General features: G+C 43.1%; 1 long non-coding RNA gene across 1 annotated transcript in view; it reads right to left on the bottom strand.

Moving 5' to 3' along the window:
* The window catches only part of LOC122806509, a 61,581-nt gene extending 37,078 nt beyond the window's left edge, over positions 1–24,503 (bottom strand). The window contains exons 1-2 of the long non-coding RNA XR_006365517.1: positions 24,392–24,503; positions 23,111–23,161 (exon numbers count right to left, since the gene is read on the bottom strand). This is a non-coding gene — a long non-coding RNA (uncharacterized LOC122806509). The remainder of the gene's footprint in view (positions 1–23,110; positions 23,162–24,391) is intronic.
* Between the last annotated feature and the right edge of the window lie 2,524 nt (positions 24,504–27,027).

The raw sequence follows: 27,027 nt of genomic DNA, 5'->3' as shown, positions 1-27,027 counted from the left end.
AGTTCTTTTGTTTTTCTGTAGTCAGGAATGCCATTTGTTGTACTGTGTCCAATTCCAAGAATGTCCTTGTTTGGGATGGTATCAGCCTTGACTTTTGTAAATTGACTGTGTATCCCAGTCCTTGTAGCAAGTAAATGACCCTTTGTAAATCTGTTGTCAGCTTGCTTTTGTTGTCCCCTTGTAGCAGTCGTCCAGGTATGGGTAAATTTGAATTCTGTAGTCTGCAATGGGCATTACTGATGCCAGGCATTTTGTGAATACTCTAGTAGATAAGCCAAAGGGCAATGCTGAGAATTGATAGTGCTCTGATCCTGCAAGAAATCTGAGGTATCTTCTGCAGATTGGTCGAATGGGGACGTGCAGGTATGCCTCCTTGAGATCTAGAGTTACCAGCCAAGACTCCTTGCCCAGCATGGGAAGAAGTTGCTGTAGGGTCAGCATTTTGAATTTTGGGACAATGATGTATGTATTTAAGGTGGACAGGTCGAGAATTGGTCTCCAACTTTTTCCTTTCTTGGAACTAGGAATAGTCTGGAATAGAACCCTTCCTTGTTCTGCTGTTGGCACTCTTTCCACAGCTCTCATGTTTGCTAACTCCATTATCTGGCGAGAGCCTCTGTTTTTGATTTGGAGGTAGATTTGGCATTCCTCTTTTGACTGGTAAAGTGTGGAAGTGAAACCGTAACCTTGATCTATGGTTTGTAAAATCCACTTGTCTTTTGTTATGTAGTGCCAGTTCTTTGAAAATAAGGTTAACTTCTCGCCTAGAGGAGCTGCTATTTGTTCCCTGGTAGGCGGATTTAGGATTAAGTCACTGTGGTTGTGCTGATGTAGTCGCAGTGGCTGTGTCTGTGCCTCTGTTGTTACCTTGCCACTGTCGTCCTGTAGGCACCTCCTCTGGATTGGTTTCTGCCTCTGAGCGTCTATGCCCCTTTGAAATTTTGTGGAGTCAGGAAAGGACCAATTTTTGGCAGGCCAGTTCCTGCTAAACCTTGGGGTTGAACCTGTAAGAAATCTTTAACAGTTTGAACAGATTTTGCCTTCTCTTCCATTTTCTTCATAACCTGCTGGGCAGGTGTACCAAACAAACTTGTCTTGTCCATAGGAGCATCTAGCAACTTAGCTTTAACATGATCGGTAAAGCTTGTTCCTTTAGCCATGCATGCCTTCTTATCACTGTGCCTGTCATGGCTGATCTAAATGAAGCCTCCAGTGCATCATAGCCACATTTTAAGGAATGGTTGCTAACCTGTTGTATGTTATTTACCATCTCTAATACATATTTCTTATCAAGAGATTCATCAGTGGTTAGTTTTTAGTTAACTGATCAAGCATAAACTCTTGGTATTGTATCATGTGAAACTGACAGTTTAAAGCTCTAGCTGAGAGAGTAGCTGAAGTGTAGACCTTTACCCCATCTGTCTAATGACCTTGCTTCCCTTCAGAAGGAATAGGGTTTTTAGCTGTGGTCGCTACTGCCTTGGGACCCTGGGATATAGTTTCTGGGTCTGCAAGTGGGGCCTTGTAAAGGTGGTGATGAGTATCTGGCACCCTGTAAAATCTGTCTGGTTTGGCAGGGGCTGGGGTAAAGAATCTGGAGCGGAGCAAACATCATTGAAAGCATCATCCACCACAGAGAGAACAGGAGGTATAGCTAAGGGCCTGTGCTGTGGGAGGTGCAGAAAGGTCCTAAGTCTTTTTCTGGAGTCTGAAATATCCTGTTGCTGCCATTGGAACTGTTCTCGCATGGCATGCAAGGTTTCCCCAAAGGAGAATTCTTCTGGTGGGGAAGCAGCTGGAATGGATTCTTCAGCATCAGAATCTTCAAAATTGGAGAAGGGAGCCTCTGGCTGGTCAGTTATGTCTGATTCATCAGCAGAATCATCAGAAGACACTGGCTCATGGGGCTCTGCCCTAGGTCTCTTCTCTGGGGGCTGAGAGGCCCTGTCTGGGTGAGATTGAGATCCTCTAATTAAAGAAATTAAATCTTCTGCCAAAGAAAGCATTTGAGAACTAGAAGAGGGCCTGGATGTGGGGGGTTTAACAGGCACTGTTTTAGTAGTCTTGGCTGCTTTAGCCCTGGCAAAGGCCTTAATGGACATGGCTGCTGGAGGCCTAGCAGCACCACGTGCTGGGGTAGAGACATCCAAGGGGATGGTGTCTGATAAGTCAACCACCGTAGTGGGTAAAATTTCTGAGGTCGATTCAAGAGTTGTAGCAGGGCCCTCAGTTGTAAGAATAGGTTCAGCTGTACTTTGATCAGTTTCGCCGGCGAAAACCGGACACACCATGATCGGTCGAAACGAAGACACACTCATGTTTGCTTTACCGTGGTTTCGCCGCCGGAAACCGCTGACCGCGAGTGTCGGTCTTTATCTTTGCGTTTTTGGTAGATTGGGTAGTCGGAGGATCCGACGGCATAATGTACAAAATCAGAACCGAAAACTGTTCTGCAAACTCCGACCGACGCCTAAGCGTCGGCTGAAAGAGGCACAGGCGAACAGGCTGCTACGCCGTGGGCTGGGCCTAAACAAGGCAGACAGTAAGAGTGGAAATCTTTATGAGGTATTTGTTTCCCACAGGTTAAACAATTGTTAACTTTTTCTGACATCGGCTGAGGCAAGAAAGAGTCCCCAACGGGTACTTAGCTTTAGAAGTCTTGAGTAGTATTCGGTAGAAGTAATCTCTGGATCCGACCGACCGCACTTGCTAACAGCTTCTGCTTGCCACGGCAAGAAAGACTGGGGAAAATGGCGCCGGCTGATGCTTATATACCCGAAGACCCACAGAGATGACGTCGGGTGGAGTGCGACATCAGCCGAAGCCGGACCCGGACTTTGGAATCCGGCCGACTGCAGGGCTGCCTGACGACAGGACAACCCACTTGTTATGACTGCAGATGCATCCATGAAGGACATGGGGGAATAGCCATGATGGCCTGTAGCTCTGGACACACCTTGTTGATGTCAAGGCTACCTGGAGTATTGTTTTCCAAGTGCAGTGTTTTAGAGAGGCCTTAGAAGCTGGTTCATAAAGGGTCCACTGTGAGCTTCTCTAAAACATAATTCAGGTCTCATGGGGGTGGAGACGGGTTTCCCGGGGTGCCTGAGATGCAGCACTCCATTTAGGAATAACTCTGCAGGCAACAGAGATGCCGGGGGGGGGGGGGGCAGAAGCAGACAAGCTGAAATAGCAGCAAGGTGGGCCTTTAACAGAGAAGTACGCCAACCCTGCCTGCAAAAGTTGATATGGGTATGATAGTACCAAGGGAACATCACTCTGAAAAGGGTCCAACTATCAGACAAATAAGATCTCCTAGTGTTAGGTTTCCTGGCCTCCTGCAGGACTGTGAGCACATCCTGTGAGCACATCCTCATTGTAAAGGAGTCTGTAAGGGATTAGAATTCTATCACCCACAGAGTAGGGTTCAGAGATTGTAAGGAGGGCTGGATTAGTGATCCCTTATCCTGTGCGAGAAGGTCCACTCTATGAGGTAACTTGTGGTGACTGCCCCTGGCTAAATGCAGAAGGAGGGAGAACCAATGCTGTCTTGGCCAAAAGGGAGTCTCCAACAAGATTTTTTGGTTTGTCCTGCTGGATTTTCAGTAGGACTTTCTGTAGCAGTAGAAAGGGGGGGAATCCATACAGAAACACCCCCTTCCAAGAGACTGAGAAGGCAACCATTGCCCTTGCCAGAGGACTGGGTAGCCTGGTGCAAAATGATGGAAGTTGTCTGTTCAGAGGGGGAGGCAAACAGATCCGAAGTTTACCCCATTTGTGGACTACGTCCAAGAACACATCCCTGTGGAACATCCATTTGTGGGACTGATATGGACCTGCTCAAGGCATCTGCCTGGGTGTTCTGCTCTGAAGGGATACACACACTGCAGGCAGTGACTCCCTATTGTGTGGCAAGCTCCCAGACTTGGACAGCTAGTCTCCATAGCAAATAGGATTTTGATCCCCCTCTGCTTGTTCACATACCACAGAACTGTAGTGTTGCCTAAACAATTTTAGGAGGCCCTGTTTCAGCATATGTTGGAAAGCCTTCATGGCCATAAAAATTGTGCTCATCCTCTTATATCGATATGTTCCTAGGAGTCTGACCAAGTATCCTGAACTGTTAGGGAACCCATGGCTGCTCCCCATCCCAGTTCTGAGGCATCTGTGAACATCTCCTGTACTGGCAAGGGAGCCTGTAAGGGGAGTCCTGGGTTGGAGATCACTTGATTCAACCATCAGAGAATCTCTTTCCTAAGACAAGGTAGGAAGGGGATTTTGTACTCTAGGAGATGAGAGTGCTGGGTCCATATAGACTTTAGGTACTACTGTAACTTGCTCATGTGGAGCCTTACCAATAGCAATATGGGAACAGTTGATGCCATATGACCCAGGAGTCTGAGGTACTGCCTGGCAGTCAAGACTAACTTGGACAGAGCAGGTACTGCCTTAAGTTTTTCACCTTCTGATGTGGTAGAAAAGCCCTCACGACACCAGTCCTTATCCTGCACCCCAGGAATATGTGGTCCTGAGAGGGGTTCAGGTTGGACTTGGGGTAGTTCATCTTGAAACCCAGTGCTTGCAGGACTGATATTACTGTTTGTAAATGGCGCACCAAGGATTTTGAACAGTCTGCCTGGATCAGATGGTTGTCCAGGTAAGGGAATATTTAAATCCTTTGAGTCCTGAAGAAGGCAAGCCACTTGGTGATGACCCTTGCTGCTGTAGAAAGTCCAAAGGGAAAGTCAGATAAATGTGAGGAGCTCACAGAGAAGCGTAGGTATCTCCTGTAATTGAGCCTTATGGAGATGTGCAGATAGGCATCCTTGATGTCCAAGGTGGTTAGGAATCCCCAGAGATAAAATCAAGGGGAAGAGGGTCTGCAGAGTGAGCATTCAAAAGGTGGGTCCTTGCAGGAAAAGATTGAGTTGGAAAAGATCTAGGATTAGTCTCCAGAGACTATCTTTTCTTGGAACTAGGAAGAGTCTGGAATACAAACCCTTTCCCTTTAATGTCATAGGCACAGAGGGAATTGTTCCTTGGGCAATAAGGCTGTCTGTCTGAAAAAGGGGAAGCTGTTCTGTTGTGAAATACCCCTCAAGGAAGGTGTGGATCCAGGTCATGAAAGAACCCTTTTCTATGATAGAGAAGACTGCCTGTCTTTAGTAATGCTTTTCCAAACAGGGAGACGGTAAGAGTCTTAGGGAAAGGGGAGTGGAATAGAGAGATTTGTTCAGTAATGGCAGGTAGTCACAGACTATCTCTGCCCTGTCCTGAAATTGGCTTCTGGGACAGAGTCTGAGCAGGTCTGGAAGGAGTTTGTTGCTTCCTGGTGCTCTTTCTGCCCCTGGAAAAAGGAATAGGAGCAGAATGCTTCCTTATAAATTGAGTTTTTGAGGGGCATTTCCTGTAAAATTTGGGGATAGGCAAAAAGTACAGTTGTGTACACTTACCATAAATGTAGATGTTAAGAGCGTATTTACTGTTGCAGTCCTAACACATGGGTTATCCGGCTTCCGGTAGCCCTCGATCAGCCAGAATACCAAAGGCAAGTAAAAATGACGTCGGCTGCTGTCGGTTATAAAGGACGTCAGGGCGTCGGATACAAAAGGAGGCAGCTAACGTCACTTCCTCAAGTCTTTCTTGCCATAACAGTCAGAAGCCCCCAGAAAACAAGGCTTAAACCAAAAGCAATTTTGGCAAATACCAAATTTAGCCTAAACCTTAGGAAAAGAGAAAAGGGGGAAGGAAGGAGGGAGGGAAACCAGGACTGCAACAGAGAATACACTCGAACATCTACATTTATGGTAAGTGTACACAACTATACTATGTTCATCACATTTCACTGTTACAGTCCTAACCAATGGGTTGATTACCAAAGCCCAGAGAAGAGGGGGAGGTACCAACACAGTCAAGGACTGGAGAGAATGCCCTGCAGAACAGCAGTGGCAAACCATGCCCTGGATCTAGAACAAAGGCAAATTATAATGCTTCATGAAAAAGTGTGTACAGAAGACCATGTGGCAGCCTCTAAAATGTCTTTAGTAGGGGCACCCCTTAAAAAGGCTGCAGATGTGGAAGCTGCTCTTGTGGAGTGGTTCCTCACCCCTTGAGGAGGAACCTTGCCATAAAAGGAACAAAGTAATACAGTGCGCAATCCATTTAGAAATGGTTTGCTTAGAAATAGCTTTGCCCTGGGCTCCAGGAGCAAAACTGACCAATAGCCACGCTGATTTCCAAAGGTCCTTAGTCCTGTCCAGGTAAAACCTAAGCTGTCTGTGTACATCAAACAAATGCAGGATCCTTTCCCCTCTATTCTGAGGATTAGGAAAGAAAGTAGGAAGGTGAATGGACTGATTAAGAGCCAGGCTGGAAACCACTTTAGGCATAAAAGAGGGAATGGTCCTCAGGGAGACACTATCTGCATGGAAGATGAGAAAAGGCTCTACATCCATCAAAGCCTGCAGCTCTGAAATTCTCCTTGCTGAAGTTATAGCCAAGAGGAAGGCCGTTTTCCAAGAGAGAAACTTTAAATCTGCAGTGGCAGCTGGCTCAAAAGGAGGAAGAGTGAGTTTCTCCAAAACAAAATTAAAATCCCATGCCAGGGCAGGCGCTCTTCTGGGAGGTTTTAAGTTGCTAGCACCTCTGAGAACCAATTTCATCAGGGGATGAGAGAAAATGGGTTGCTCAGAACAATGAGCAGAAATAGCTGAAGCATGGATCTTGATACAGGAAAAAAAGTCCACCTTGAAGCAAATCAGCCAAATATTCCAGGATCAGAGGAAGAGTAGGCTGAGAAGAAGATGTAGAATTTTTCCCCTTTCCTGAACCAAAAGATCTGGTTTCAGAGGAAGATGCCAAATAGGAAATTGGGACAGACTGCAAAGTAGTGGATACCAATGCTGCCAGGACCAGTCTGGAGCTATGAGAATGGTCCTTGGTCTTTCGTCCCTGATCTGCAACAAAACTCTGGGAAGAAGAGGAGGGAAAGCAAACTGAAAGTAGTGTCCAAGGGAAAGACAGAGAATCCACTTTCCAGGTCGTGCTTTGATGCTGTCTGGTGCAAAAACGTGGTAGAAGGTGGTTGTCCGGGGAGGAGAAAAGATCCACCTGATGAGTGCTCCAATGCTGAATGATGCTGCAAAAAAAACTATTCTGTTCAGCTGCTACTCGTGAGTATCCAGGGTCTCTGCTGAACTGGTACGCCAAAACATTAAGTCTCCCTGGAAGACACTGAGATAGCAGATGTAGGCCCAATGATGCTGCTGTGGACCACAGAATCATGCTCTCTCTGCACAGGGGGTAAGAATGAGTCCCTCCCTGTTGATGTACCAAATGACTGTGGTATTGTCTTGTCCTGACAAGCAGAGTTCCTGGAGAATAAAGATGCTTGAAAGCCAGTAAGGCATGTTTAAAGTACAGTTGTGTACACTTACCATAAATGTAGATGTTAAGAGTGTGTATTCACTGTTGCAGTCATTACATTAGGGGTAATCTGCTGGCAGGTTGCCCTCAGTCGGCCTGATTAACAAAGTCTTGGGTCCTGCGTCAGTTGCTGTCCCTTCTTCCATGATGTCAGGTTGTCAGGGGTATGTTAAAACAGGCAGGTGAGGCCATTACGTCAGTTTTTCTTGCCCCAGTTTTCCCCCAAATGGGGAACCAAATATTTAAGTAGTTAAAAAAATATACCTTCAAACAAAAGCAAATACACCAAAAAGGCTTTTAAGCATAGTAAAGGAAAGTAGAGGTATAGTAAGAGAAAAACGGGGGGTTGGAGGGAGGGTAACCAGGACTGCAACAGTGAATACATCTACATTTATGGTAAGTGTACACAACTGTACTATGTTCTTCATGTTTCACTGTTGCAGGCATTACATTTGGGTAGATTCCCAAAGCTATGGTTGGGAGGATGGATTTATACAGCATTAGGACCAGCTATAAGGCCCAGCAGGACAGAAGTGGCAAAGCCAGCTCTGGATTTAGAGAAGAAAGGTAAATGGTAATGTTTGGTGAACGTATGAACTGAGCTCCAGGTAGCAGCTTCCAGAATGTCTCTGGTAGGAACACCTCTGAGAAAGGCTGTAGAAGTAGATGCAGCCCTGGTGGAATGAGATCTGATCCCCAAGGGGATAGTTTTACCATGGTGCATACAGCAGAAACTAATACAATGGCTTAACCATTTGGAAATAGTCTGCTTTGAAATAGCCTTTCCCTCTGCCCCCGCAGCAAATGCCACCAGTTGTTCAGATTTTCTTAGAGATTTTGTCCTGTTTAAGTAAAATCTAAGTTGTCTGTGTACATCCAATGAATGCAGAATCTGCTCCCCCTTGTTCTGTGGATTGGGAAAGAAAGTTGGCAAATGAATGGTCTGATTAAGAGCTACACTGGATACCACCTTAGGATGGATTGGTCCTGAGAGACACCCTGCCCGCATGAAAAATAATGAAAGGCTCCACTGCCATAAGAGCCTGTAATTCGGAAATCCTTCTAGCTGAAGTGACTGCTAAAAGGAAAGCTGTTTTCCAGGACAGAAATTTTAAGTCTGCAGTAGCAACTGGCTCGAAAGGAGGAAGAGTGAGTTTTTCCAATACAAAATTGAGGTCCCAGGCAGGGGGTGGAGCTCTCCTGGGTGGTCTTAAGTTTTTGGCCCCTCTGGGATACTGCTTTAGCAGAGGATGAGAGAAGAGGGAAGGTTCTGCGTTGTAATCAGCTGAAATGGCTGAAGCATGGATTTTTATGGAAGAAACTGACAGGCCCTTGTGAGGCATCTCAGTTAAGTATTGTAAAATCTGAGGAATATTTGGCACTGCTATGCTTTATCCCTTGTGACTGATTCCAGGCACAAAATCTTTTGCATTTGTCAGCATAAGATTTTCTAGTACTAGGCCTTCTTGCCTCCAAAATGACATCCTTCACAGGTTTGCTGAGGGATGCTAAGGGTGAATTTAGGTGATTAGCCATGCTGCAAGATTCAAAGTTTGGAGCGGAGTGTGCAGAATTTGTTTGTTCTGCTGAGACAGTAAGTAAGGTGTCTAAGGCAGGTGCCATGGTGGAAGGTGACACTGCGCAGGAGTGGGTACCAGTGCTAGCAAGGTCAGTCTGGAGCAATCAAAATCATTTTTGGTTTGTCCTGACTTTTAGTAGAACTTTGGAAAGCAGAGGCAGAGGGGGAAAAGCATAGACTGATAGGTATTTCCAGGTGATAGAGCATCCACTTTCCAGGCTTTTTTGTGGTGTGTTCTTGTGCAGAAATTGTCCAACTGATAGTTCTGGGGTAAGGCAAAACGATCTGTCTGGACTCCCCCCCCCATTTGCATGTCAACATGTTGTAAATCCATGGTTCCAGTTTCCATTTGTGTGGGTCCATGAGATTTCTTCTTAGTTTGTGTGCCAGAGTATTCAGCTTTCCTGGCAGGAATTGAGCTTGTAGTTGAATCTGATAGGTCAAGGCCATGTTCCACAATGCCATGGCTAGTCTGCAAAGGGGGTAGGAGTGTGTACCCTCTGCTTATGTGCCACATAACTGTGGTGTTGTCTATCATTAACTGTCCTGGATGAAGGTAGTCCTTGAAAGCTGTCAGTGCATTCTGTGCAGCTAGCATCTCTTTTTTATTGATATGAAGGTGCATTTGATTTGGGCTGTATTTGCATTGAATGCACTTCCCTGCCAGATGAGCACCCCCCCCCCCCAAGCATAGTCTGATGCATCTGTAGTTAGGGTTTGGGCAGCAGGGGGTGGAGTGAATGGCAGTCCCTTGTTTTGGTGGCAGGCTTCTGCCCACCATAGGAACTCTAGTTGCAGGCAAGGTATGATAGGGAATCATTGTTTCCAGGCTGTGACAATGCTGACTCCATAAACTTTTTAAGTACCACTGAAGTTTCATCATATGCAGTCTTGCATATGGAATTAGAAGAATGCAGGAGGCCATGAACCCCAAAGCTTGCAGAATTTGTCTTGCAGATAAGCAGGGTTTTTGTGGCCAGCTGTTTGAAGTTACCAAATGAATTTGCTTTTCTGGCGTAAGGTAAGCCATCTGGGCAGTTGTATTCAAGACTGCACCCAGGAATGTAATTTTTTGAGAGGGTACCAGTTGTGATTTCTTTTCGTTTATGGTGTACCCTAGACAAATTAGAACCCTTTTTACAAACACCAGATGTTTTAGAAGAATGTCCCTGTTTTCTGCCTGAATTAGACAATCATCCAGGTATGGATATATTTGAATATTTCTTTGCCTACAAAATGCAATTACTGGAGCCAGACACTTTGTGAAGACCCTGGGCGAAGTAGATAAGCCAAAGGGCAGTGCAGAGAACTGGTAATGCAAGTAGCCTGCTTTGAAGCGGAGGTATCTTCTGCAAGATTCCTTGATTGGGATATGCAGATAAGTCTCTTAAGTCCAGAGTTACCAACCAGGCATCTTTGCCTAGCATAGGAAGTACCTGTTGAAGAGTCAGCATCTTGAATTTTGGAATGTCCAGAAATGTGTTTAGAGTAGGTAAGTCCAGAATTGGACGCCATGATTTGTCCTTTCTGGGTACCAGCAAAAAAGTCTTGAATAGAAACCTTGTCCCTTTTCCTCTTCTGGTACTGGTTGAATAGCCCCCATGTTCATGAGGGACAGTACTTGTTTCTGGGCCTCTGCCCACTGATTTGGGGGCAGGTCTGGCCATCCGTTTGGGATTGGCAACGTGTGGAAATGAAATCTATTCCTGGGATACTATATTTAAAACCCATTTGTCCTGGGTTATAAGTTGCCAGTTTCTTGCATGAAGTGCCAGTTTTCCCCCCAGAGGGGTGGCTTGGTAAGTGTAAAGGGAAGTAATTGAGACTGCTTACCATAGGGAGGTGCCTTGTTGTTTCCAGACTTGGAGGAGGAGGCGCGCCCCACTGTTTTGTTCTAAAAGTCCCTTGTAACTGAAACCTGGAGCCTTTGGAATGTCTGGGTTTGACTTGAGTGGCTCTCAAAGGAACTGGAAAAAAACAGTTCTTAGTAAGCCAGTGCCTATTAAATCTTGGAGGTTGCACTTGTAAGAAATATTTTACGGTTTGCATAGATTTAGCTTTATCTTCCATATTTTTTAAAACTTCTTCAGCCTTATTACCAAAGAGACGGTCCTGTTGTAAAGGAGCATCCAACAATTTTGCTTTAACATGATCAGGCAGAGTTTGCTCTGAGCCAAGCATGCCTTCTTAGCACAGACCCAGTTACAGCAGCCCTGCATGAGGCCTCCAAAGAATCAAGACCACATTGCAAAGTATGTTTTCCAACTTGTTCAACTGAATGCAATAAATCCTGTACATCTTTATTTTCCACACAGTCAGAAATTAACATTTTCTGTTTAAGCAGTCCCATGATAATGCTGTTGATATTTAAACATATGAAATTGACAGTTTAAAGCCCTGATTGCCAAGGTTGCAGAAGTGTATACCTTCTTACCCCATCTATCCAGTGCCCTGGAATCTCTATCAGAAGGGGTAGGAATTTTAGCAGTAGAGGCCTTAATGCCCTTGGGACCCTGAGTAATGGTTTCATGATCTGCAATAGAATTTTTGAAAAGGAATTTGTGGGAGTCAGGAACCCTGTAGTTTGTCTGGTTTACAAGGAGCCGGAGGCAGTGAATCAGGAGCCATACTAGATTCTGAAAAAACATCATCAAGAATGTCTAGAACAGGAGGTATAGCCAAAGGCCTATGCTGAGGAAGAAGAAAATCCCCAAGTCTCTTTTTAGATTCAGAGAAATCCTGACTTTCCCAGTGAAAATGTTCCCTGAAGGTATGTAACGTTTCCCCAAAAGAAAAATCCTTAGGGGGAGAAGCAGAAGGAATGGAATCTTCTGCATCAGACTCCTCACAAGTAGGTAAACAAATCCTGTTCGTTAGAATAGTCAAAATAAATAGAATCCTGTTCAGAACATTCATGATCAATGTCTTGCCTAGGCCTCTTAGAAGGGGGGGGGGGGGTTGGCTACCCTTGATCAGAGTACTTAAATCTTCAGCCATTTTGATAATTTGTTTTTTTAGACATAGGGCCTGCACATGTGGCCCAGGTGTCGGCTTTTTAGTCATAGATTTAGATTTTTGCCTTAGTTTTGAAAATGGCGTTGGTCTAATATACAAATCTGTAGGCCTGAAAACACCCTCAGAAGCCAGTGCCTGCACAGCGGCTCCAGACATTCAAGGTAGAGAAATCCGCGGGATCCATAACTGAAGCATCTTGCGGCATACTGGACTCCGAATGGGTCTCAGTAGAGGCCTGCGAATCAGACGTAGCAGGCATCAGGGGCTGCAAAAGCACCTCACTGAGTACTGGCAAACTGGCGACTGGCGTAGGAGAAGCGTCATCAGTTTTGGACCTAGACGGTCTCTTTTTCTTTGCATTTTTTAGGTATTCCGGTAGTCGGATTGCTAACAGACATTTCTGGATAATTAAAGCGTGAGCTAAAATATTCAGAAGCAAAAATATACCGACATTTAATAGTACGTTGATTAAATTTAGCACAAAACCGAAAGCAAGGAACGTTGTGGTCAGGGCCTAGGCAAGGAATACAGTACAAATGAAAATCCTTATGAGGTATTTGCTTCCCACAAGTAATGCAATTATTAACTTTTTCTCGCATCGGTAAGAAGCAAGAAAAAGTTTCCCCAATGGGGTACTTAGCTTTTTAGTTGAAGACTTCAGTTCTGAAACTGGAAAACGAAAATTTCAGCAGTCAGCCGACCAGCACTTGCAAACTGCTTCTGCTTTGGGCCCTGCATGGGAAGAAAGACTGATGTAATGGCGTCGGCTGCATGTTTTATACCCCTGATGACCTGACGTCATGGAAGAAGGGACAGCAACCGACGCAGGACCCAAGACTTTGTTAATCAGGCCGACTGAGGGCAACCTGCCAGCAGATTACCCCTAATGTAATGACTGCAACAGTGAAACACGAAGAACATCTACTATCAATTCATTCAGGTTTATGTGCAAGTGCATCTGCTGGGTGTTCCAATGTCCCTGTATGCATCTGCCATCTAGGTGAGCTCCCCAGGCATAGTCCAATGAGTCTGTGGTCAGAACTTGAATGGCAGGAGGTGGGCAGAAAGGCATGCCCTTGTTTTGTAAACAGGCTGTTGCCCACCATAGAAACTCTGCCTGTAGACAAGGAAGCAGAGGAATTATCACATCCAAGTCCTGCGTGTGCTGACACCAAAGGCTCTTGAGGTACCACTGCAATTTCCTCATATGCAGTTTTGCATATGGAATCATGAGAATACAAGATGCCTTGAATCCCAGAGCTTGCAGGTATTTCCTTACAGGGAGCTGGGGCAGGCTTGCCAAGTCCTTGAAGTAAACTGAAGGAGTTGTCTGCTTCTCCTGGCTGAGATATATCCTCCAGGTGGCTGTGTTCAGACTCGCTCCCAGGAATGTTATCTCCTTGGTTGGTACCATTTTTGATTTTTCCTCATTGAGTGCGTAACCCAGGGAAGAGAGAGGAGTCTTTACAAATTGCAAATCCTTTAACAGCTATTCCTGAGAATTTGCTTGAATTAGACAGTCGTCCAAGGATGGATAAATCTGAATTTTCTTCTGCCTGCAAAAAGCAATGACTGAAGCCAGGCCCTTCTTGAAAACTCTGGGAGCAGTAGATAAGCCAAAGGGCAGCGCAGAGAATTGATAATGTTGCTTGCCCACTCTGAAGTGAAGATACTGCCTGCAGCTTTTCCTGATAGGGATGTGCAGATAAGCTTCCTTGAGATCCAAAGTTACTAGCCAAGAGCCCTTGTCCAACATTGGTAGCAACTGATGTAGAGTGAGCATTCTGAACTTTGGAATTACTAAGAAAGAGTTCAGAATGGATACATCTAGGATAGGACGCCACGTGCCTTCTTTTTTTGGAACTAGGAAAAGTCTGGAATAGAAACCCTGGCTTACCTGCTGAGCAGGAACAGATTCTATTGCTCCCAGATGCAACAGAGACAAAATTTGCGTTTCTACTTCTGCCCTTTGGTTTGGAGAAGTGTCCAGGAATCCTTTGGGCACTGGAAAGGTGTGGAAAGAAAACTTGTGCCCAAGGGATACAGTTCTGAGTACTCATTTGCCTGTGATGGTGACCCAGACTTTTGCAAAAAGGGCCAACCTTCCCCCTAAAGGACTCTCTGGGTAGGCAAGAACAGGCAGAAGTTGGCCAGAGTCATTGAGAATGTTTAGGTTGAGATACAGGCTAAGAACTCCCCGCCTTGGAAGAGGAAGCCTGCCAACGCTTAGATCTTTGAGGGTAGCCACCTGTCCCCTAGAAGATTTGTAACCTCTAGTCCTAGAACGGTTCTGTCTGCTGGTGTCAGGGAATGCCCAACTCTTAGAAGGGTAATTCCTACTAAAGCGAGGAGGCTGAACTTGCAGAAAGTCTGTCTGCATAGACTTGGCCTGGTCTTCCATTTTCTTGAGAACTTCCTCTGCTTTGCTGCCAAAAAGACTGTCCTTATGCAAAGGTGCATCCAAAAGCTTGGCCTTAACAGGCTCTGGTAGTGGCTGCTCCCAGAGCCAAGCGTGCCTTCTAATAACAGAGCCGGTAGCTGTAGCACTACAGGAGGCTTCTAGAATGTCAAAACCACAATGTAATGAATGTGTATTGACCAGACAGGCAGAATTCAGCAAATACTGCATTATCCTTATTCTCCGCCAACAGAGGCACACAGACTTAATAGCTTCCAAGGTGTGCTGCTGGTACTTCAGCATATGAAAAAGACAATTAGTAGACCTAATAGCAAGAGTGGCAGAAGTATAAACCTTTTTACCCCACCTAAGTTCCTAGATTCTCTGTCAGAAGGAACAGGATTTTTATTAACAGTAGCCTCAACTCCTTTAGGACCTTGAGAAATAACCTCAGGATCAGCCAATGGATTCCTGAAAAGAAACTAATGAGAATTAGGGACTCTATAGTACCTATCAGGTTTCCTGGGAGCAGGAGGAACCAAATTTGGAGTCAAGGAATTTTCCAGAAAAACATCAACCACCTCCAACACAGGAAGAATAGCCAAAGGCTTATGCCGAGGCAAATCCCAAAACTCCCTAATCCTTTTCTTAGAAATGGGATAATCTTGACTTTCCCATTTAAAATGCTCCCGAGAGTATTTAAAGTATCACCAAAAGAGAAATCTTCTGGGGGAGAAGCCGAAGGGGTGGATTCCTCAGCATCTGAATCCTCAAAAGGAGAGAAAGCCTGAGAAATTTCCTCTTCATCAACAGAAACGCTGGAAGTATCAGAACCTGAATAAGACAAAGCCTCAGGAGAGATATCTGCCTCTTTTTGAAGGAACCCTTAAGAGTCAAAAGGTCATCTGCCATTTGAGAATGAGGGGAACGAGAGGCTTACGAATTGATGATTTACCTGCAAGTATGAAGGACTCGGGAGGCCTGGCGACCACTGATGTTGCAGCTGAACTCGTCGGTATGAGCTTACTGTCTGGATGAAGAACAGAGGCCTCAGACACCGGAGTCAGTTTAGCGGCTCCGGATCCAGCTGAAGAGGCAACAGGTGGAAGGTCAGAAGTCAAACAAGAAGCCGGAGGCCTGGGGACCTCAGTGGTCTCAACAGAGGCTTGTGGTTGAAAACCTGCGGGCTTCAGGGGCTGCAAAAACTCCACACCGGCTACCACATGACTGACGACCAACTTAACATCTGAGGACTTGACCTTCGGAAGCCTGTCGAGGTCCTTATCCTTATGTTTCCTGGGGATATCTGAAGTCTGAAGACCAGCGGACACCATACCGACAAACTTTGGCCAAACACCAAAATGTTTAGTTAAAAGCTTAGCCTGACGACGAATAGTACACGGATTAAAGGAAGCACAGAGATCACAATTAGGAACGTCGTGGTCAAGGCCTAAACAAATACAATAGGAATGAAAGTCTCTATGGGGAATCTGCTTTCCACAGGTAAGACAATTACTAACCTTTTCTGACATTCGTTAAGGCAAGAAAAGAGGATCCCCAATGGGGTACTTAGCTGTACTTGACTTCAACTTTGTAGTTGGAAACAAGAAAGGTAAACTGCCGACCGGCACTCGTGCAAGAACTGCTTCTGGCTCCGCTGCAAGGAAGACTGAGGAAGTGACGTCAGCTGCCTCCTTTTGTATTGGATGCCCTTTAGAACAGACAGCAGGTGACGTCATTTTTACTTACCTTTGGTATTCTGACCGATCGAGGGCTACCGGGAGCCAGATTACCCATTTGTTAGGACTGCAACAGTGAAGCATGATCAAACAGGTGCTTCAGGTCTTGAAACTCCATCCCCTTTCTGTTGTAGAGTTTTGACCAACTCAGCCACCTTTGTCCCAAAGAGAGCAGAGTTATCCAGAGGTGCACCCAATACTTTTGCCCTAATATCATTAGGTTAAAGGCTGTAACCGCAGCCAGGAATATCTTCTCAGGACTGACGCAGATGCAGCAGATCTGGCAGAGGCTTCAGCTGCATCACAGCTGCACCTAATGGAAAGCCTAGTGACCTGAGAAGACAAGAATACAAGGCTAGATATCTGTGTAATGGCAGAAGAGTCTGGAATCTCGGTCAGAAGCTTAGTGGCTTGTCCTAAAAGGGCGAGGGCATATTTTGATATACAAGTTTGATAGTTTATTGCCCTGAATGCCAAAGTAGCTGAGGTAGAAACATTTTTTCCAAAGCATTCCATGGCCTTGCTGTCTACCTGTAGGGTGAAAAGAGGTGGATGGAAGCAGTTTTAAGGGCTTATCAGCTGAAACTGTTACAGTGCCTGGGTCTGCTATGGGGCATTTGGTCCCCTCAAAGACCTTGTAGAATCTGTTAGGCCTTCATGGGGCAGGGGGCTGTGAATCAGGATTTATGGAGGCTGCATTAAAAGCATCTAGAAAAGCTGGCAAGACTGGAGGCACAGCTGAAGGAGCAGGACTGTCCTTTTGTAGAAGTTCATATAATCTTTTCTGAACTTCTATCATCTCAGTAGAATCCCACTTAAAGAACTAATTTTGGAAATGGTCTCCCCAAAGGTAAGATCCTCACCTGGAGAATCTCTCAGCAAAAATCTTCCTCTGGGGAGGCATAACCAAGGGGAGATGGTAACTGGGAGACAGGACAGAGAATCCTCTGAAGAGTAGTCAGAGTCCTCAGCTTCAGGTTGAGAAACATCTTGAGCCGGAGGCCTAGGACTAATTACAGGGGGATTTCACTGGGGAGGATGAGGGCAAAGCAGGCCTAAGAGCTATAAAAGCACTGAAGAGGCTCTGAGAAAATGTCCCCTGTCCTAAAAATACAGTATATTCAAGTCAGCCAATAACCAAACTTGGAGGAATCCTGTTATCAAACTGGACTGGACTTCAACATACTGAAAGAACTGGCAGAAAAATGGAACAGAAACAGAAAACCTTTTTTGTGAAATCTCATTACTCATCAGTTATGTAATAGAGGTAATTAGAAAGAGGGGGAGGGTAAAAACTCCAAGGCACCTACAACACCTGACAATGCAAAGCATAAGTGATTCTAGCTGAAGTCTTAAAGCATATGTACAGCAACTACGCCTTCAACTCACTTGCCTTTGTAGATTCTGATCAAATTATCCCTATACCACTTCATATTAAAACTCATGACAACAGTTTCTTGCAAGTTATTTCTATGCTATTCTGTTTCCCAAGTGCACGCCATGTTGGGCTACGATGAAATCTCATACTTCAGGAATGTGCTTCCGTTGCTCTTGCATTATAGTACTAGTCATGTTTTAAAACTCTTGCTCAAAAGAAAATTCCTCAGAGCAAGATATTTCTAAGGTCTTAGTTCTTTCCTATCAGCTAGGGTCACAAAATATGTTAAATGTCTATAAATTCACATCTGCTTTCTTTTCTTCCCTGGGGGCAGAAACCTGTAGTCTTTCGGAATGCACTTCTCTTTTACTCTGTAGTCTGAGTGAAGAAACACAATATTAGTGACAGAAAAATAACATGACAAGCTTAAATAATTGGTACACTAAAACAGTACTAGTGTCCGAGGGTCTGCATGTAGGAAGGATTAACTTGAACAGCCAATGCCAAATCACTCGCTCTTGAGAAAGAAAGGCTGATAAGTTCACAGCATTTGTGACACTTACTGACGAGTTGGTGCATTATCCTCCTGTTGTGGCAAAGCTATCTCTTGCTGCATCAACCAAGAAATAGACCTCATATGTGGAAGCACACATGCCTCCTGTCCTGACCACACAGGTATGACAAGTCCATGAGCAACCTAAAGGGAGAAATAAGTAGGCCTCTCTGCAGGACCTGCAGTCCTTCCCACCCAACACACATGATAGGGCTTCTAAGGCAGAAACAAATGAACCACAAGGCTCCTTCCCCAGAAATGAATGGCATGGATGTCTGGGTGAAAGCAGGTGAGTCACTGTGCACTGGTTCTGCTGAAGTGTGGAAGGGTTTTAAACACCAAGTGGTATTCTGCAGCTGCAGAGAAAACCACTTTCTGCAGAGCGTCTAAAATGTGATTAAGAATAATTCAGAGTTTCAAAGTTTCAAGCATGCTAATTAAAGACGGTCAAAGCAAGCAGTAATTCTGAATGCTACCAAGCATAAGAGAAGAGGGTGCAATAAACTAAGCTTTTCAGGAATAAAAACCAAATCACTGTCCTGCAATCAGGACATGCTTTGTCAAGAACAATTAGTAAAAACTACTTAAAATGTTGCAGAGATGTTATCAAAGTACAGACCACAGAAAATGGATAAAAAGCTCTTTTCCCCCAATTTCTAACAGTACTGTTCTTTTAAGTCTACAATCACAGATGTCAGCTTTCATACCTCATTTCGAAAATGGTGTGAAGTCATAGTCCTGAACCTGAACTGAATAAAATAACTCTTTGGACATAACATTCAGATGTACCTGAAAAGTACAATACCAAAGAAATGTCAATTACTCTCATCACAAAAGTACAGTTTTGTACCTACCATAAATGTAGATGTCCGATAGGTATGCATCTGCAGTCCTTACATACGGGTTGTCCTGCCTCAGGCAGCCCCTCGTCGGCCGGATTCCAAAGTCTGGGTCCGGCGTCGGCTGAAATTGCATTCGGTTCTGTTACTCCTTTCATGGAAAAGCTGTGCCAGCTAACATAAGGCCTCATTCCACCAGAGCAACAGCCACCTCCACAGCCTTCTTAAGAGGGGTGGCTACAAAGGACATTTTAGAAGCTGCTACATGGAGCTCCATGCATACATTTTCCAAGCATTACAACTTGCCCTTATATTCCAGATCCAGAGCAGGCTTTGCTACTGCAGTCCTGCAGGGCATGTAAGCTACACCATCCTTTTCTTAGGTCCTACTTCCCCCAGCTTGGCTATGGTATTCTACCCATATGTAAGGACTGCAGATGCATCCTTGAAGGACATAGTACAGTTTTGTACCTACCATAAATGTAGATGTCAGATAGGTATGCATCTGCAGTCAGGCTTTCCCTCCCTCCTACCCCTCTGTGGTATACTTTGGGTACCTATCCCTCATTGTAGGTAGCTGGGGTTATCTTTTATGGTGTATTTGTTTTTTATTGCTGTACATGTTTGGAATTTTTTCATCTCTCCAAATTTAGCCTTACTTAGAGGGCAACTGGCATCTGGGGCAAGAAAAACTGAGGAAGATGGCGTCGGCTGACGCTTTTATATCCCAGGCGCTCTGACGTCGGGAAAGGGGCGACATCAGCCGACGCCGGACCCAGACTTTGGAATCCGGCCGACCGAGGGGCTGCCCGAGGCAGGACAACCCGTATGTAAGGACTGCAGATGCATCCTTGAAGGACATCTACTGCTCCTCACCCCTTTTCTCCACCTCCAAGTAATACATAAAGGGACACCTATGTATAGCCTTCTCAGTTTGGGTGTCGGTTGTAATTTCAGTCATGGATTCTGACAATCAAAAAATACAAAAGCTGCACTTTTTTGAAGATTGTTTTTTGCCCTTACCCAAAGGTACTGTGACCCACAAGATACTGTACAGAAGCAGAATGTGTGGGGGGCTTACCCCCTTCCCCCCAAAAAATTGGTTGCAGACATGAACATCGCCCTGAGAATAAATCTAAACATGATTGTTCTACATTCCATTTTAGCTTTTTGTAAAATGTCATGTTACCTCTTTATAGTAAACACCAAAGCATCCACTGTACTACACAGCCTTTGGCTGAGGCAGGTCTGAACTGGAGGAGGGGCAGCTATGGCCAAAGACACTAAATTCTAGTTATGCTGTCAAAGGTTAAAACTGTTAAGGATAACACCTGGCAAAGACAGCTTATTCCCGGGATGAGTTTAACAATTTGTCAAAGATGACCGATGTAACACCTAGAAAGTGTTTCTTGGAAAAGTTTTGACTTTTGGAGTAAACTAAACAGCACAGCTTCCCTTTTTCAAGTATGAAGTTCAGTGTAAGGAGGCACAGAAGGCCATTTAACAAAAAAAAAAAAATCATCAAAGGAAGGCATTGAAAAAAATGACTCTGCTGGTGACAAAGTGGGAAATCACAATACTTCACTGGCAGTTAAAGAACAAAATGCTCATCATACCATAATCAGTGTCTACATAAAACTTCATCAAGGAGCTAAACTTACTATTGGGAAAGCGAAATCATTTAAGTATGACAGCACCTGTCATGCATTTTTGAGGGGGGAGACGGAAAAAAAATAAACATACTAACACACAGACATCAGTGGTGATTTGTTTCTGTCACAGATAATATGAAGGAATCTACCATTTATTAATGTTAAATGGGTAGATGAGCTGGGCATAAATGATCTTTTATCAGCCATAAACTGGGTCTGTAGCAAGAATACTACTGCAACAGAAGAACGTTATAATTACTTTTACATATCAAAAGGAAAATTACAAGTACTTGCATATTTAGCAAGATGTTGCAGTACAAATTAGATTATTAGTTTACACAGATACATATATGAACAATTTGGAGACCTGAAGAAGTGTCAATATCAGCATCTGCTTCAACTTAATGCCTGAATTCAGTTCCACCAAAATACAAGACTGACTGAAACTACACAAATAGCCTGGCCACGGATAAAGCTATTTTTACAGCCTTGGGGGTGTCCCAAATCTTTGTCTTGTATACTTACTCCCTACAACTTGGTCTGCCCTCTTGGTGGAAAAAGTAGTAACAAAAAGTGGTTTTGTCACAAGGAACATTTTATCAACTAGAGCAGAAGTTGTGAGAGATAAGAGCTGAAATAATTCATTGGATTGGGGGGGTGGGGGAGTAAGCATTAAGTGAGATAAGCTGATTCTACACATAGGACAAGTGTCTTAGGGTTACCGGCTCTGAAGGAGTTCTTTACAGCTATGCCATTATTACTCAATTTTTTAAATAACTTTCTATCTGAGTTACTTAAAAGTGGAAAAAGAATATAACGAAGCAAGGCAGAGGGAAATTTGAGAGATAAAAATAGACTGAAATTTATGTTTAAGCCCATATGGAAAAATAGCCATACAAAAGGTTGTACTTATGAAGTAAACAAAACATTTTAACAATTAAGAGCAGGAATGGAGAAAGGAGCTTATAGCAGTAGGTCTGTGTGAAAGTAGGTGATATAAAAAAAGGACAAGAGGGCACTGGAATTTACTGGATGAAATTAGGAAATGAAGCAAGGCATTGGGAAATAAGTCAGGAGGGAAAAGGAAAGAGGGGATAAGGCTAAGTAGAAGCCTGGACTGCTGGTTAGAGACTGCTTTCACCACCAGGGACTGAGAACAGTATAGGCAAACAGAGAGATATAGAGGTCTAAGCAAAAGACCGGCTCTGGTAAAAGCTTTAGCTGAGTCTAGAACAAAAGCTGTTGTAAAAGGAATAATTAATCAGGTATAGTAGAATGTTGCATAAGAATCAGAGGAGGTAAAAAAAAAAAAGAATATGTAAATGCAATTTACAAAGAAACAATGGCAAGAAATCTGTAAGGCTTCTAAGTACTGCAACAAAGTCCAGAAAATACAGTATTTCTGCATGGGAATGTTGGCATAGGTATTTCTATACCCCAAGTACACTTCAGAGGGTTCTTCCCCCTCAAGTATTTAGCAAACAGAGGTGTGATGGTGAAGAAAGCAAGCAACTTTTGGTAATGTAACAAGGAAGATGTTAAAAATCCCCCACAGAGTTACTTTTACAGAAATATTTGGGTTACAATCTGTGCTGATAACAGAATCACTCTAACAGTAACCATCTAACTACGGTCAATTAGGGTACACTGGTTTTTACATGGCTCGGCTTGTAAAGACCTTAGTGACATTAGCCTAGTAACCTCCTATGAACCTAGGAAACTAAGGAAATGATTTATTTGAGCTGGATATAGCATCTGAATTGCACAGACATAGTATGGGCAATGTTTAATGTTACTGGCTGCCAAAAAGCAATTAGAAAAAGGTAATTACATTCTAACCCAGATGAAACCGAAATATTGAATAAATGACACAAAATAATTGACTGCAGAATCTTTAGAAAAGGGTATGAAAAAATTCATTGAAATAAATGGCATCTGCATGGATGTATGTATAACAAACACTGTTACTGATTTTTGACTTTTATAAAAAAATGTTAAAAACTTTTGTGTTCTTCATTTCAGTCAGATGTTTTTGTGCTCTGCTAAACTGTTAGGAACTTTTTTTTTTTTTTTTAAAGGATGGTCAATGGCTGATGAATTTTGGCTCAAACAAAATGCATCAGGCAAGTATTTTAAGGGGAAGAAAGCACCTCATACCTATAATTTGTATCGCTGGCCCAAAAATTAAAAAAAATATATATGAATACCACAACAAAGGCAAAAAAACATTTAAAAACCTCTCAAACAAACACAAGACACACTCAAAGAAAACACTGCTCTGTAAGATGAAAAACTGGAAGGCCTTAAAGTACTACCACCAATATAAAGACAAAGAAATGGCAACATCAGAAGCTATTTATCCATAGGAAGATGGTTAAAAAAGTCCATCAAAAGCTGAAACAGAGTCATTGTGGCTCAAGTCCTAGAATGGAATCACTTGAATTTCTTTTTATATATACCTGCAATACAAATTCCACACATAAAAGCAGTTCAAAATCAAAATTACAATGCACAAACTGCACAGTGGCTTACCTGCAACACAAAGGCTCCACAGTCACTGTCATTATTCTGTCGGGCAACATTCTGTGATTGGAACAAAGATGAAACAATTAAGACTTTCTACATATCTGTCTCTGTACTATCACTCCGATCTCTCTCTGATACGGTTTTCCAACTTTTTCAGGCCAGACACAGTATGCATACCAATGGATAAGTGTCACTGGTCTTCAAATTACTCAACTACTTCTCAAAGATCCAAACAGAAGAATGACCAGTCAACACGGCTGAATCCAATAAAGTTGCAGTTCCAAAGTTTTAATAAAACAGCATAAATGTTAAAACAGCATAAAAATGCTAAAAACATCCAAAAGAAAGTTAAGCACTTTCACACACATCAAGATGCTTCTTCAGATTTCTCAATCATACAAAAAAACAAAACACTGAAGCAGAGTATAAACAGCTTACCAGTTTACGTACTTTCAAAATAGCTTTTGCTTTTTCTTTTCTATTAATGTACGTGTGACATTATTTATTAATAAACTGTTATGATTTTATAACAGGCAGTCCAAAATTTGACAGGAGATAAAGCACAAAGATTCAAAGAAAATAAATTGGGGACAGACAAATCAGCTGTCAAAAGCAAAACATATGGTGATTAAAGACTTTTTTGTTGTTGTTAGGGGAAGGGGCTACTGATGGACTAAAATGTTTAAAATGTAAGCCAGTTACAAATTCTGTTCTCAACATGAAGTGCAACCTACTGCAGGCTTGCCCCCAGGCAGAAAATAGCCTGTCAATCTATTCATAGAGATTTGGAAAGATCATAGTGCTTGTACTGACTGAATAGAAAACTGCTGCACAAAGCAGTATGTTCTAGTGCCTCGAATATGGCAGCAGAGAACAAATGCAGCACAGTCATGTCCACCCTCTGCAATCCTGCAGTCGATATTGCACAAATTAATTTTCTTAGAGAGACTTCTGTTGCTTTACATGTGAATAGACACTGAAGTAAATGGGTTTCACCACTGACTAATGGACTACAAAGGAAGTAGAAAACCACAATGTAGCCATCTAAAGAACTGAAATCAGCTCTTTCAAGAACAGACACCTGCAAGATATGAACAATCTACAAAGTAATTCTAACCAAATTACAACCCTTGCTACATGGGCGCTCACAAACCTTATTACCTTTTAGTTAAAAAAAGAGGAAGGGGCGATGTACTGCTCGACAATTTACTTGAAGTACTTGTTATTACTGGCCAACACTGAAAGCATTGGTCAGAATTTAATTAAAAAATACAGAATACTCCTCACCATTTTGAAATAACCATTCCAACCTTCCAGGAAGTCTGGGCGATCCTTCTTCACAGATTCTGCCTGCAGGTATTTTGCGATGTGCTAATAGAAAAATAAAGACTATGGTAATAGGCAAGATGGGAAGTGCGGTCTACAAACTCCAAAGCTGTTTCCTTTCACAACATATGGGTAAAACCTGGAAATCATGAACAAACCCAGCAGTGCTAAACACACCTTCCATGACATGCAACAAGTACCAACTCATGTCAGCAGTTCATCTGCAAAGGATACAACTGATATTCTCAACTTTACATTTCACTAAATTCTACCACTTCTACACTTGGAGTTTGTCTCCCCACTGGTACATGTGTTGTGTCATGCCAGAAGGGTACACAGCCCCTGTGCCACACAGCTGCACAATTCCCATAAGAAAACGCAACCTACAACACAGGTAACAAAAAATATCAAATTATATACTTACCATATTTACAGGAAAATTAATCTACACCTGAAGAACAGAGGTGCCTCAAACAAAAGGGGAGAGTATGAGGGTAATAAGCAACCACTACAGAAGGCCCACCTACAGATTACACATCTTGTACCTGATAGCATTCCTTCTGCACAGGATTAACAATTAAACATACTAAGCAATGAAAATTACAATTCCAGACAGGATGGCCAGGCTCAGAAAGCAAAGCTCTGAAGCACTAAAGGAAGGAAGTTAGACTCCTGTAACTGCAGTCCAAGGTATAGTGCTCCAGGTGAATGTGTGAACTTATCACCTAGTGGCCACTGCCAATCACAAAGGGAACATTCCTGTAAGAAAGCACTGGAAAGAAGCAACTCCCAAAAGGTGCAACCTTTACACTGAACCACCTAAGGTTGGATTAATTGCATTTTTCCATCTAGCCAAAAAATTCATATGGACATATGTCTTGCTGAAAAACTAGATCATCCTTGGATGGATGAGTTGATTTACCTCAAACCAGGAGCTTAGCTCACAGAATTAAAGCTACAAGTTAAAACTGAGATCTACTCTTTAGCTTTGGGTGTGATTTACTCAATTTCCCAATGCAAACTGTATGGCTCTAAGCAATTTCTTTAGACAGTTCTTCTGGGTTGCTCCTGAAAAAAGATGTGTCAAGTGGGCTTACCCAATCAACAGAAAAATACAGCTTGTGTACCATTCCCTCCAATAAAACCAGAGCAGAGAGAGTGCATGCCTGAAGTATAATGGGCTTCCTTGAATTCTGGTTCTACTCCTGCTAAATAAACAGGGAGATGAAAAGACTAATTTAACAATAGTTCTGAGACCACTTTCTGGAGGAATGTAGGCATGTTTCAAGGGACACCCAATCCAATAAGCCATGGCAGCCCAAAAAAATCCACATTTACGACTGGGTTTACTGGAACTTAAAGTAAACTAGATGAAAGCAGCATTCCTAATCTCACAACAGATCCTCGATTCAGGCCCACATAACTGACAGGCAACTTGAAGTGGTTTAGACTGTAGGATAGGCTAACAAATGGGGTACAAGAGTGGTTTAGAACCAGGAGTTAAAAGTGGTTTGGAAACCACTATTAAAAAACAGGGATGTGGTGTTTCACATTTTCACATTAGACATCAAGAGAACAAGCAACATAAACAACTTGTTGCAATAAAAAAAAAGTCAAAATAAGTGGGAGTAACTTAACAGAGAGAGTGGCAAGCTTTAGAGATCATACTTGGCAGTCCAGGTAGAAAAATGACAACTGAAGTTTAAAGGACAAAACAGAAAGGCACATCACCGAGGATTCAACCACCAGCTAAAATGGAGTCAACTTTAAGACTAAAGCACTGGGGAAAAGAAAAAAAAACCCAGCAACTTTGAGGTGATAACCACAGAAAGGAACCAACAGGTATAACAGAGGAAGCTGTGGACAAAATCACTAAGTTGCTAGGATTTACTCAAACTGAAATTTATATAACCATTCCTATCAGAATGCTGCTGGAGCATCAATGTGCAGCTTTAGTGCATGTAAAAATCAAGATAAGGCAGTCTAGATGAAAATATGCTATCTATAGTAATAACTGAACTGCAGTAATAAATGGACAGGTGAGACTGCAGAAGCTAAACATCTGATGCTGGAAGAAGGGAAGAGTATAATGTGAACAGGGTGTACTGGCAGATGCAGAAGATCCGCAAAACTAAGAACAGACTAGATGATGCCAAATCTATCAGCCTTTAGTTTACACTACACAATATATAAAAAATACCACATATTATAACAAATGCACATTTGAGACCCCTAAAAATGATAAAATGCAAAAAATTCTTAAGTTATGCAAACATATTACACCCACTTTTGAAGCTAGTTTCCTTCTTTATAAGGCAAGTTGATAAAGACTTTCTGCATTTCTGAGGATTGCCTAAAAAATTCAGACAGGCATGAAAGTTAATCCGTCTTAAAGAAAGATTATAAAGTGTTCTTTGCACATCAGGGATTGGTGCGAAGAAATCCTTCCAGCAGTGGTTCGTCTCCAAAAACAGCACTTTCCAAGATAGGTAATAGATGGAGGATGAAGCAGCTGGCTCAAAAAGAGCCAACAACAGTTTAACAACTGCTGAGATCCCATCATGGAGCAATTTACTTTCTTGGTGGTCTAAAGTGAA

The sequence above is a fragment of the Protopterus annectens genome, chromosome 7.part0, assembly GCF_019279795.1.
Source record: "Protopterus annectens isolate FY-2018-M chromosome 7.part0, PAN1.0, whole genome shotgun sequence".
NCBI classification, from domain to species: Eukaryota; Metazoa; Chordata; order Ceratodontiformes; family Protopteridae; genus Protopterus; species Protopterus annectens.
This window is presented reverse-complemented; position numbering and strand designations above follow the sequence as displayed.